The 13,237-nt window shown below is 34.1% G+C and overlaps 1 protein-coding gene across 9 annotated transcripts in view; it reads right to left on the bottom strand.

Annotated features, from left to right (window-relative positions):
- Positions 1 to 13,237, bottom strand: part of DPH6 (diphthamine biosynthesis 6) — a 179,219-nt gene that overhangs the window by 84,348 nt on the left and 81,634 nt on the right. The gene's annotated exons all lie outside the window — the stretch shown is intronic.

Here is a 13,237-nt window from a genome sequence, read left to right as displayed (position 1 = left end):
TTTTTTTTTTTTTTTTTTTTTTTTTTTTTTTTTTTTTTTGACAAATTGGTTATGAGGCATTTACAACTGATGCACATATCACAAAATTATTTCTGCCAAGCTTCCTCCATGACCTGCCCGTGGGACATGACATGCTCTGAGATGCATCGCTCTATCAAACCGAATCTTTCCAGGACAATGCAAATTATGACAAATTCCATCATCCTCCATTATGCGCTTCATGCTAATCTTCCTAATTCGAGAAAATCAGAAGGGCTTGCTGTTCTGCTGAAGGGCACGTTGTCTAAATGAATGATAGTGAAGGAACATTTGCAATCCCCTTCATCTTCTAATCCCAGCTGTGGCCACCCCTGCCCTAAAACCACTGAGCAACCTTTCCTCCGATGTAACACTTGCATCAGAATTAATTCCTGATTAGTCCTTTGACAGAGTATAGAGAAAACAGTGTGCTCTTTTGGTTCTGGAATTAAATGAATATATTATTGTAAAACTTTGGAAAAGCATTTTTAACAAAATTTTACCTGCAGACTTTTTCAGCCTATTTCTTCTAGCCTAACAGTCCTTCACAGGAGGAGTACAATCTTTATGAAAATCTAAATTACCTCCAACAGATTCTGAAACCACAATGTCAACAAGTTTCAGGCAATTTCTGGTCTTGAGCACTTTTGACTTTGGGATGTTATGCTGCTGGCTCAAAGAAAACAACCAACCTGCAATGCATTCTTCAGAAACTCCCTAGAATAGGAAACTACATCTCTGAGTCATTCTTCTCTAGCTCAGAAGGTGGCAGTATTACTACATGGAAGAAATGTGCTAAATACCTAGTATTACACATCCACATCGCTGAAATAAACATGTTTAATTCCCAAAGAAGCATATATATTATCCTGTGGCATAATTTACTTATAACATTAAAACTCAAACATGGAGCAATTTGTAGCAATAACTATGATTATGCTGTTAGTGGCCCAAATGTCACTGTCTAGATTAGGCTAAATGATACCTAGCACCAAAGAGCTTCTGTGATTTATATTTTATTATCACTGGTAGAACTTGCACGCTTAAAAGGCTCCCCATTCAAATTATTCAGTTTTCTCAATGACTGAAGTAATCACAGAAATAATAATATTACGATGAATTATATAAGTTTAAAATCATAGCAATGCTTAAAACTTACAAACATTTTGGACAGGCAAATGTTACATTTAAAAATAAAACTTCACAGTAAAAATACAATGTGTATTAAAATGCATCACAGTTTTTGCAGTCTGCAAGACTGAAATTAAAAGATTTTCGACTCAAGAAAAAATATACCGCTTTATAAAATGAAACGCGCGCTTTAAGAATGTTTTCAGAAATATCAATAAATACATTTATGATGCTGTCTCATTAAAAAAGAGAGAATATTGAAATAGATTAAATAGATTTTATTTTAATTTGCATACTGAATAATAGGAAATTTATATTTATATAGTTTTTATACAGTTATTTATATATACATATATATACGTATTTGTATAGTTAGATCCTTTCAATCTAAGGCAATGGTATCATGTCAACATTGTGGATAATATTTCTCCTATACCTTTACTTTAGATGAGAAAACAATTTTTATTTATGAAAAATAAAGTAACCCATACTTTCTAGTTCAAAAAGTTTTTCAGAATCAATAAACAAATACTTACATAGGAACCAAAATACAGACAAGTTTTATTTTGCATTTACTGTCTATGCCTCAATGGAATCTTGTATAATTGACTTGAGGCTTTACTGAGCCTTCATACATGCCTAATAAGTACACAGCACAGATCTGCATTACAGAATTACTAGGAAGAGACAAGAAGATCTTTAGCTTTATACTTCATTCCCAGTGAGACCCAAACCCTCAGAGGTAAACGACTATGTGAGCATCATTTCAGCAAAAGGCACCGGGCACACCCTGTGCATGCTGTGGCTTGTTGACATGAACCAGGGCAGGCAGACACCAATAATACATGAAGTGCGGTTCAGAGGCAATTAGGATCAGTTGTCAAGGCCAGGCCATTAATGAAAGAACATGTCAGAGAAGCCGGAGACTTCAATGGTTGAGGGCAAGAAGGCGATTTAGTGTGACAGATCGAGTCCTTCCAATGTCCTCAGTGGTACATGCTAATACCAGCCTTAACAACCTTTTGTGGCAGTGTATAATGCGACTAACATGGACTTTGATTCAGCAAAATGACTGCTGCCACTGTTAGTCTGTTTCATTCCAACAACAGTAAAAGCACTGCTACAAATAATTACCCACTTCCTTCTCCCCCCTGCTCCATTTAATGCAGCACTGCTTTATGCATGCCATACTGTTTCTCACTAGAAGGTCACAACGTTTATCCTGCTGCTTTCTTTTTTTTTTTTTTTTTACTTGGTGATGCCTTTTCTATTTGTTAATATAATCTGAAATTTTCCCATAAAATAACTAGGTTGAAAAAATGGAAATTAACTACAAATACAGTATTGCCTCATTTGACTAACAATAAATAAAAAAAAAAGAGCAAACCAAACTGGTCTAAAGGATTCACTTATGCAAGAGCTGTTATGTGTGATAATTATTAACATAATCTACTGGATTAAAAGCATATAGCAATTTGAGTATTCAGTACCACTTCTAATACTAATTTTCTTCTAAGGGTCTCAGTAATCAGGTCCCACGTGAATATGCAATACCATGCATTTAGGAGTGAAAAGTTTGTGACAACACAAAATGAAGGAAAAAAATGAATAGTCATATTCACTAAAACTCCCCACTCATTTCAAGGGTGAATTCATAGATTTGTCAAACTAAACACTGTTCTATCGGTGATAAAAATTACAACTTGAGACCTATTATACTCCTCTTACATCAGGTGATGCGGTTCTCCCCTATCACTTCTGTCATTTGGCAATTCCTGAACTGACCTTTCTAGAGACAACACTTATCTCAGAGTGACGGCAGAAACCATCTCTGCAGGATGAATTTCCTTCTTTCTCTTTATTTCTGTCCACTTTGCCTACTTTCTGTCTGACATTTTAGCTTCTCTCATATTTTTCATCTTTTCTTGTTGTATTAACTCTACAGCTAACCTCTTAACCAAACTTAGCCAGCATTTCATTTTCAACCCAAAGCTTTGAACATTGAATATCTACTTTGTTAGATTTGGAATAGTTTACTGAAGTATTTGTTTGTTCCTTTGCAACATTCTTAGTCTCAATTTGATTCATTGTTATTTTCCTTTTCTTTCTCTTCTTTCCCCTTTCCCTATATTCAGCTCCTGAACGCACTAGCTGAGACAAAAATCCCACTGACTGCAATATAAACATGCTTTCATGAAAGTACATATTACTACCAACATTTATGGCATTTAACTGACAAGATTTTTGGCATTTAACAAGTTCTGGTAATTTTTGATACTGTAATGTACAATGCTATGTTCAGTGGGTGCAATACAGAAAACACTGAGCAGAAACATAACTGAAAGAACAGTGATCTGTTTTAATGACATCTCTTCATTACTTTGGTTTGCAATAATCATGACCAAAGGAAAGTTATATCTAACTCTTGGAAAATATATTAGGAATTAACATTAACTTAAAAATTAAGCATGTGGCTAACCCAAGCAAGTCTTAAGATTTCAATTAGCTTCAATATTCTATCTACAGATATATCAATGATTACTCTACCCTTTCTTAATGAGTTTGGTTTAGAAAAATAGAGCATTAACAAATAGCGCTAAAAAACCCACAAACATTATGCTGCAATATTTGATAAAGAGCAGCAGAATCACTAAGCAACTTCAGGACATATGTTTGAAGGATATTTTAATTTCTCTGTGCTTTCTTGTAATAATTTAATTCTTGCATCTGTAATCTACAGATACATAAATTTTGAAAATTAAAGAAAACACTTGAAAACAGTTGCTTGAATATCATTAGTTTCTTCTAGAAAGAGATAAAAATATAGAGAGATAAAAAAAATTCTGCACAGTTAAAACTTTTGTTCACTAACTCAAGTTTTATTTGATAGTTTGCTAATACTGTAATAAACACAGGATATTTGTATCATAATAAATAACTAGATACATAGATGACAGTTAGCAAACACAATCCTCATCACAAGGATTTAATGTTATAAAGCTCTGAAATATTCCTGAAACTTTAAGTATAGTAGATAAGGGATATTTTTGCGCAATTGTAATAGAACCATTCACTAAAATGAAAATCCTAGTAGGTTTTAAGAGCAAATAGGAATATTTTTAAAGTAAATTGAAGAATTGAACATAAATATATTATTAGTATATTAGAACCTGTAGTATTACACAATCAAGATCTGTTCCTAAACTGGAACTATTTTTACTATCCACTCATACGTACAGATACTTACTTTCTATTTGCTACCATTTCCATTCATTTTGAATGCCCGGCAAACACATTCCAATTACAACAGATGCCTTACCATACAAATCTTGTGACTCTAACAAAGCATTATTTCTTCTTAAAAACAACTCTTTCCTTCTCAAATTACTAAATAAAGGGAATAAAAAAAGGCAAATAAAAAGAATGAAAGAAAATAAATATGTATCATACCAGCAAAAAATCTCCCCATGTAAGCACTAAGAATTGCAGCAAAAGAAACATAAAAAATAATTAGAAAATGAAATAACTTCTCTGCCTAATACTAAGAAATCATCTTACACAGTAATCTTCATCTCTATGGACTACAAAATATTTCACAATTTTTTTTTTTTTTATAATATTAAAAGAAAAATCAAGTCAACACTGATATTCAGCTCTACTCAAAAACAGAAGAAACAGGTCACACTGACACCATACCATAACTGGGAGAAAAACAGTGTTACCTTGTCAAAAGTGAATTGCAATTTTCTCTTATAAGATAACAAGACACAACATGAACTCTACCAGAACTTTGGAGCCAAAACATTTATTTTTGAACCCTCACTGGATGTTGACCTCAAGTTACAAAAGCCTCTCAGTTTGCTTGCTGAAAGAGATAAATGGTTCAGGGAAGCAACACATGTAAAAATGTTACCTATATGGTAAGTTTTCCTACATTAACATGCAAGAACTGGTAGGAATAATTTGCCACAAACTCAGAAAATAAACAAATACAACTATAAATTGGAGGTGTAGCAAAGGACAAACAACCAGAAATTACTCTCAAATGTCTATCAGCTATGGAGGAAGAACATCTAAACCTTTCAAAACACTCTATTAGCCTTGGAAACAATAAAAATGAGATGTCAAAAATTGCTCTCTGGTGCAGAAAAATCAAATCCTGGACTCTCTGAGCCTAAGACCAATGCATCCCTTGCCATAGACATGCAAGTAAGCTTCGCTTTTCCATTTTAAGCTGCTGTAAAATGCAACAGTCAGGTCAACTAATCTTGCTTTGAAAAATTGTCGTTTCATCACTAAAAGCTGCTAAGAGAATGTTCTCTGCAACAGAATTCTCTTAAAGGATTTCAAGGACGCTTTTTGTTCACAGAATTTGTGGTGAGAAACAGTACACTTGAACTCGGGGATAAAAATGTGTTCAACCCCTAAAACATTAACTGCAGTTTAAAGGAATGCTCTGCCTCTCTAGCACTTGAACTTGGGAATAGATAATAATTTTGCCTTGAAAATTTTTTTTTTTCAGGTTTTTAGAGACATAAGAGGAAGCTTAGTCAAAACAAATTGAAGAATAAAAATGATTTGCAGTCTCTCAAAATCAATAAGAAAGGATGGGAAAACAACCAATAATCTATCTCCTTAAAAGGTTGAAGATCTTAACAAGAGCCATGGACACAAACTGCTCTAGCTTTAAAGATGACTGCTATCTTTGCTAGTACTGCCTGAGGGTGATAGATCCCACACTTGCATTGAAAGAGCACAAGGAGGAAAAAGTTGGAACAACAGCAGAGTGCTTCAGATTGAATTCCTCAAGCCAACTGACTATAGTTTCAGCAATAAAAAAAAAACAGCTAAAAGCAAAGAGGTTTCACGCTTAAAATAGATGTCAGATCTGGAGTATCAAAAGCTATTTGGAAAAAAGAGAAATATTTCACATATTTTTGAAGTTCAGTACTATTTCAGTGCATAATGATATGGAGGGCATTGATTTATCACAGTAAGTTCTGCTTTAACTGGCTTTCAGTCCTATAGAAAAAATATGGCTACATTTATGAAGAGACATTAGTATCTCAGTAGAATACTTTTGCTAAGAATAACAACTGGAGAAATGTCTAACTTGATGTCTCGTAACATCTGAATACTTTCCCAAGGAAGTACAAAACTGGACTACAGAGGAAGGTGTGTATCATGAAAAAATACATGGATAGCTTTAGGAAACAAGTAAAGAGAAGTTTGGTCGATGTAAGTGTGTCAGTGGGCACACAAACACACACATTGAGTATCCCCCCAAGTGGAATTTTGCAAACCTAAAGTTGGGAGAAATACCAGCTACACAAAGAACTAATTTGTTATTTTTGTCTATTGTAGAGAATGTATAGGGATGAGTTATCTAGGGTACAGTATGGCTCACAAACAGTTAACCTAGTGAAAATTCAAAGAGAAAGCAGTTCATGAGCGCTTCAAACCTGTCACAATAATCACATAACTGAACCTCTAGAGAAAGAGACAATGTTTCTGTTCCTGAGCTCAACCCTCAGGCTCTCGCGCATCAAATTCACCACTGAAAACAAAGTGGGATTGGGGATGGAAAAATTTGAGGTGTCAAAATACCAAAATAATGTAGTGGACCCAAATAAATTTGCCAGTAGCAAATACATAATTCTGAAAAAGATGTCTGAACTCTGATTAGGATCCTTCTCAAAAAAACATTGAAGAAGAACATGGAGAAACAGAAAAATGTAGGAAAAAATGATCTTATTCCTAGGAAGTAATTTAGGTGACTGGTCTGAAAGCATTGCAATCGCTTTTGAAGCTAAACACAGGATGAGGAGAACTGCATGTGTATTAGTTTGCTATCTTTCTATGAAAAATGGAAACTGCAGATGAGATGTCAGAGAAAGAGGCAAAGGTAGAGAAAGAGAAGATACTGATTAAGTAGGAGAAACACAGACAAGCTTGTAGCTTCTGCTAACAGTGTTCCAACATTCAAGGAAGTTCACAGCGCACAGTAAGATCACTGCATGCTTTTAGCAGAATTTCACTTAAAAAAAAAAAACAACAAAAAACAATAGAAGTACAAATTCTAATTCTTATTTTCATCTTCTGAAGACATTTATGTGAATTTCCCTTAATGATCAGAACTAGGAGATTACACAGATTTTGTTTCGTTAGAAGCGCTTACGCTAGTACCAAAGGATAATTTTTGCACTTGAAAGATTTTCTGTACCATTCAATGGGAGGCATGCTAGTGGCTCATTTTCACTTGGAAATTACTGTAACAGTACATGAAATTTATTATGATTCTAGAAGTGTTGAAAGAGAATCTAAAGATGTTAAATAGAGTTTATTTACTTTAGAGAGTTTCCATTTCACCCGATACACACACTAGATCTGTCGAGTGTATTTTGTATCACACAGTGCTTGCTTCTAATGATAAGCTCAGCAAGGTTAAAGGGCTGTTTGAATACTAGGATAGGTGTTCCAAGAAAATTTTTCTTGGAAGATATTTTAAGACTAGGATATTCTTCTGTCACAGGCTGTAAGTATGCAATGCTGTTCTAAAAGTTCAGTTGATAAGATAGTACATGACAGGCAAGGATTTAGGATCAGCAGCAACTTTTTTTTATTAAGTTGATAAATCCCAACATCATTTTCAGGTGGCTTTTTTCACATTAGTGTTTTTTGTTGATTAAAAATCCTCTTTAGTTGACTAAGATAATTTCTGCTCAGACCATATGTCTTATCTAAGGGTGTAACTGCACACTGCATCTTTTAACAGGCTGCTGTAGATTTTTATTTTATGGAAATAGGTGGACTCATTTTCTCTGCATACTGGAGTTTTTACACTGCAGTGTTGATGATGATGATAGCATCTAGAAAAGCAATAGTGTATGAATGTTTCAAAGATGGCTTGGCAAAAAGTTGATAATTACTGAATTAGTGGCAGAAGTCCATACAGTAGTCTTAGGTTTACAGTTCAGGCAACCAACTTTTCATCTGTATATGTCAGATATACCATGACATTAATAACACAATTATTTTCAAGGCAGTCCATAAAGGCATTGGCCAAGTGCAAGGTTATTTTCATGTTCACTTCTTTATCCAGTCTGGTACAAACGGAATTAGTGAAACTAGCTGTTATTACAGTGAAATTGAGATGTTTATGCCAGTTTTTCAAATTTTGGTCATTTTCTGGTAAAGCTTCAACAGGCATTATAAACTGGCATGCTGGCATAGAGATGAGAAGTAACGCAGAAAGCTATGAGGCTGTTGGTCAAGAGGCTGGTTTTGTTATGGAATCAGTGGAGAAAGTTTCACTTCCGCCATGGAAAACTTTTTGTTGGCATAAAAAATGGACTGAGGTTTCAGTGAGGGTTTAATGGAGTACTAGCAGATGGTAGTAGGCATGCTAAGGTTCCCTTGTTTGTGAATCTGATACAGCTAGCAAAACAATCCAAAGGACAGTCAATGAAGAGGAATTGAGAGTCAGGCTTAACTTCTACTGAATCTCAAAAGCATCTCTTGGAACCCTCTCTAAGATTTACACAATAGTGTCAGCTTCATTTAAATAGTCCATGTAGTTTATGATCACTATAGTTATGTCTTTCATTATTTCTGGTTTAATTCAATTTGAATGTTGAATCTTAAGAATTCTGAAGTATTCCTTAGATTGACAGATTTTGATTGTGCTATTTACTGCTGATTATTGCAAAGCCAAATCTTTTTGCAGATGTTCAGTTGCTTGAGTTTTCAAGCCAAATTAAGGGAACAAATAGTTGCCTGGAATGAGCTGCTCATAGTAATCAAGCCAATTAGGGCACATCTTCATTACTAAATCCCAGTGCTGCAAGTTTTTCATCTGTATATTAAACTCCTATACATAAAATTTAAGTATATGAGCAGAAATCAAAGGGATTCCTTTCATACATAAATTCACACATAGCTCCTCATAGAATTAGTAGAATAATTACACAATATTTTCGTAAGAATGCTAAATATCAGGTCACAAACTTTAAGATGTATCATTAGCAGGAAGGTATTCTTATCTGCCATTGATCAAATTCCAATCATAGATTTAAAACATTGAAAAACAGTTGGGTTTATCAGTAAACATAACCTTACTTGTGGTGAGTATACAATATGTATTTAGAGACATCAAAAGAAGGTAGAAGTACAAACCACAAAAATATTAAGTCCTCTTTCTGAGGTACAGAAAAATGCTGTCTGCAAGTTATGTGGAGAGGAAAAGAAAGAGGAAGTAAAGAAAAACATACAAGATTACTTTCTATTAAGCAACTGGAAGAATTCTCACAAACCATTTTTTTGACTTTTCTTTTGGTGTTACGTTCACATTCCTAAATTAGAGACTTACCTGGTATTTACATCAGTCAGCACAGTGAACATACAGTTTACTAAACTAGCTACTTGGAAGCAATGAAAAACTCTGAGTCAAATTCTGGAAGGACTAAGTCTGAATGCCATAGTCTGGGACTGAAAAAATTTCATTGTCTGTATCATTTCTCCAAGGAAAATAAACAGAAGCAAAACCAGACAAAAAACAACTAACCACCACAACCAAAAACAAACAAAAACACAACATCAACAACAAACACAAAAAAACAACAACAAAAAAAAACCAGACAACTCCCTCTTATTAGAGATCCTGAGTATCCTCCAAAGGGTAAAGATGCTTCTAGTATCTCAGATCTAAACTCTCTAACCATACTGAAATTTGACACTTTGTTTATGGTTCCTCACCTTTGAATTGTGATTAAAAAACAGGAAAGTGAGAAGTACACTTCCAGTACACCCTGCAGACAAACATTTGGGTAGTGTGAGCTCTAGATTAAATGTTCAGCCTCTAGGGAACTGAAACTTAATTTCTGCATTTCCTAAGGAAGCACACTAAACCCTTCATCATACAAAACATGACAGTCATCCTTTTCACCTCCTCATATTTAGACTCTTCTGGGGACCATGGTTTACGTTTGCATATTCTTAAATCTGAAGAGATGAGACTGCAGAGACAAAACAGACAGATGTCTGTCTCCCTAGATGGCAGCAACAGCACCAATCAAAGTTTAGGCAGTTATAGATTTTTCAAGCAAACAGAGAATTACCTGGCAAATTTAAATTGATACAGAGTGAAGCAGAGTCTGGGGGAAGACACTATGAATGATTGCCCTAAGTAAGGCAGTTGAATCTGATAGCAGCGTCTTAATGCACTTTGTGTAAAATAGTGGCCACTGAAGCTATGACAGACAGATATCAAGCCAGTGTATACTTAATTTGTTTTAATGCACTAAGCATCTCAGTTCCACATTTGATTCCTGACAGTCACCTTAATATGAGTGGGAGCTGAGATGCTCTACAGAATGCATGCTCAGAATACCTAAAAGCAGAGACAACGTAATAGATGCCTTTTAGAAATTTCTACTGCTTTTAGAATTTTAATAAATGTATTTTATTTACCATACTGTCTACTTATATATATTCTTTAAGCATTACTAGTTTTATGCTACTAGTTTTCTTTGTGGTTTCCTGACTTCATCACTATTTGGATGCTGGAGGATGAAGAGTTCAATTTCATTAACAAAACTTAAAATGTAAGGTTGAAAACTCAGACTCTCTCATACAAATGTAGTGAAAGGAAAGGCAAAATACTTTATCTAATGAATCAAATCCTCTATGTTTAATCCTTCCTTAACTGGGGAATTATAATTAATCCAAAGGAACTATAAGCACTTTTGAAGTGTTTCACTTGGAGGCTTTTAGTTTGTACATCCTTCCAAACACCTCTTTCACAAATGTGTATTTCTTTAAGAACCACATGTATTTCCATTTCTAGGAGTTCACAGCAAGTATTTAAAAATTGTGCCACGTACATCAGAATCAAAGGGGAAAGGTTTGGAAAATGTAAATACATGCTTGGAGATGTTTGTTTTTTCCAATCAGTTACCATTTTCAAAATATGCTGTATTTTCCATGTAACCCATTTTTCATCTGCCCAATTACCAGCAATCTTTTTTTCCTGCTATCAAAAATGATCATTTGTTTCTTTATTGCAGTAGATAAAACATCCTTTCATTGTTTCAGCTCACAAGCTGCGCAGATACTACCCACTGTTCTTGCCTCCAGCACTTCACATTATTGGTGTATTATTTCATGCATGCCCTACTCTTTTATCAATTGCTTTTGAAGTAATGTTAATAGACTAGAAAATTGAGACATTTATGAAGTATAGGCAGTGTTTATGAAAAAATCCATAAAATATGACACAGGCAAGACAAGATAAAAGCAGCATTTTAATAGATTACGGCAAAGAGATCCTGTCAGAAGTTGACAACTGACTCCTCCGAGATCACTAATTTTTATGGGATTAATTCTTTAGTATTAAAAATGAAGTTAAATGTCCTAATTAATCTGTAAATAGCACACCCAGAATTAAACCTTGTGGCCCCTTCCTTGGCAGAGCAATACTTTTGAGTAATAATTTTGAGTAATTACCTCAAACTGATAAACTGGGTAAGATGATGTTATTAGCTAAATAGCCATTTGAATCAGACTTTATTGTATCAATGATGTATGAAATCAGCACTATTTGATACAGATGTTTGTATAGTAACTTCTGACTCTCAGGAAACTACAGATCACTTGGATTCAACTACACCAGATGTGTCCAGCCCGTGGTCCATGAGTTTTGTGCAACACTGAACAGTTAGAAATGACAGGTCCACAAAAAAAAAGCAAATAAGTGATTTACTGAAACGTGAATAAACAGGAAACAGAATCCAAATTAGTTGTAGGGACCTTGACACTAGAATTGAGAGAAACTAAGAGTTTATGCTACTAGGTTCAAACAGCGTAGAAGAGAACATTGAGAATAAGATGCCTGAAGGATGGTAGAAACTAGAATTTGGCAGCTGTCAGAGAAAGTATTGAGGTCACAAGGAAAATCTAGAAGTGTCATCTAGAAGTGACATAATTAAGTCATAGATAATTGTATATCATTATATCTATAAAATAGGTAATGTCAGCATCAAAAATTATTGTGGAATGACAGTACAATAGATTCTACTGTTCCAGTTTATTTGCTCATTTCCAGATAGCAAAACAAGGAACTTTTTCAAAACAAAGTTCAAATAGACTTTTAAATTACTTATGTGTTTAGTGTTTCAATTGAGATAGACTTTTGAAAAAAAAATTTTTAATGAAGGCTTATGACTGCATGTTATGAAACAGAATGTAGCCTAGATACTCTATTGTATTTGTATTAGAAAGGTATAATTGTAATACTTTGGAAGTCTGCCTAAAAGGAACATCCCCAAACATGAGGGCAAAAGGACCATATAATTCTCTTTCAGTATCAACTTAAGCTTTCCACAGATGTACTGAAAGCATGATGAGGACAAAGATAAACTAAGTGATTTCATTCTGCCTGTTATAGTCTCCCAGTAATATCAGAAATAAAAAAAACCCTGAAAATATGCAAACGCCTTAATTCTTTTTAAAATATGGCTAGAATTCACTACTACACGTTTCTCACACAGGATTGAAAGACGGTAAATAAAATTTATAAAACCAGCATGACCATGCTTTGATCTCTCATTACCCTATGAGATTAGGCTTACAGAAAGGCATAACTTTTATTACATCAGCTAATATAATTAGAAAATAACTATAGTGAAAATAATTATCACTGCAAGTCCTAGACATTTGTGATACAATACCATAACTCTAATGTAGCTTACATTCCAGTAGCTGAAATAGACAGTGTTCTATACTATTAAAACAAGCGGACCAAGAAAAATGATCTCTGCTTTTTTTCTTACAAGTCAGCCTTATTTTATCTTAAAACAGTTTACATCTATTTGGAAACACTGAGGTCATCTTTAAAGAACATTCTCAAAAGAGAAAAGAACCTTTATATAAATATTTTGAGTGGAATTTAAATCCTAGTATCATTCTGCCACTGTTCTGCTACAGATGAGAAGGATATTGGCATGATAAATTTCAAATTTTTACCTTTTGTTCTCATAGTACTGTTGGGCTAGACTTGGTTTATAAGAAAAACACTAGTAAAGAAATACAG

This window comes from Lagopus leucura, unplaced genomic scaffold (genome assembly GCF_019238085.1).
Source record: "Lagopus leucura isolate 7727_CA_CO unplaced genomic scaffold, USGS_WTPT01 Super-Scaffold_1, whole genome shotgun sequence".
Classification (NCBI taxonomy): Eukaryota; Metazoa; Chordata; class Aves; order Galliformes; family Phasianidae; genus Lagopus; species Lagopus leucura.
The sequence above is the reverse complement of the archived record's forward strand: the minus strand, read 5'-3'. Positions and strand labels throughout refer to the sequence as shown.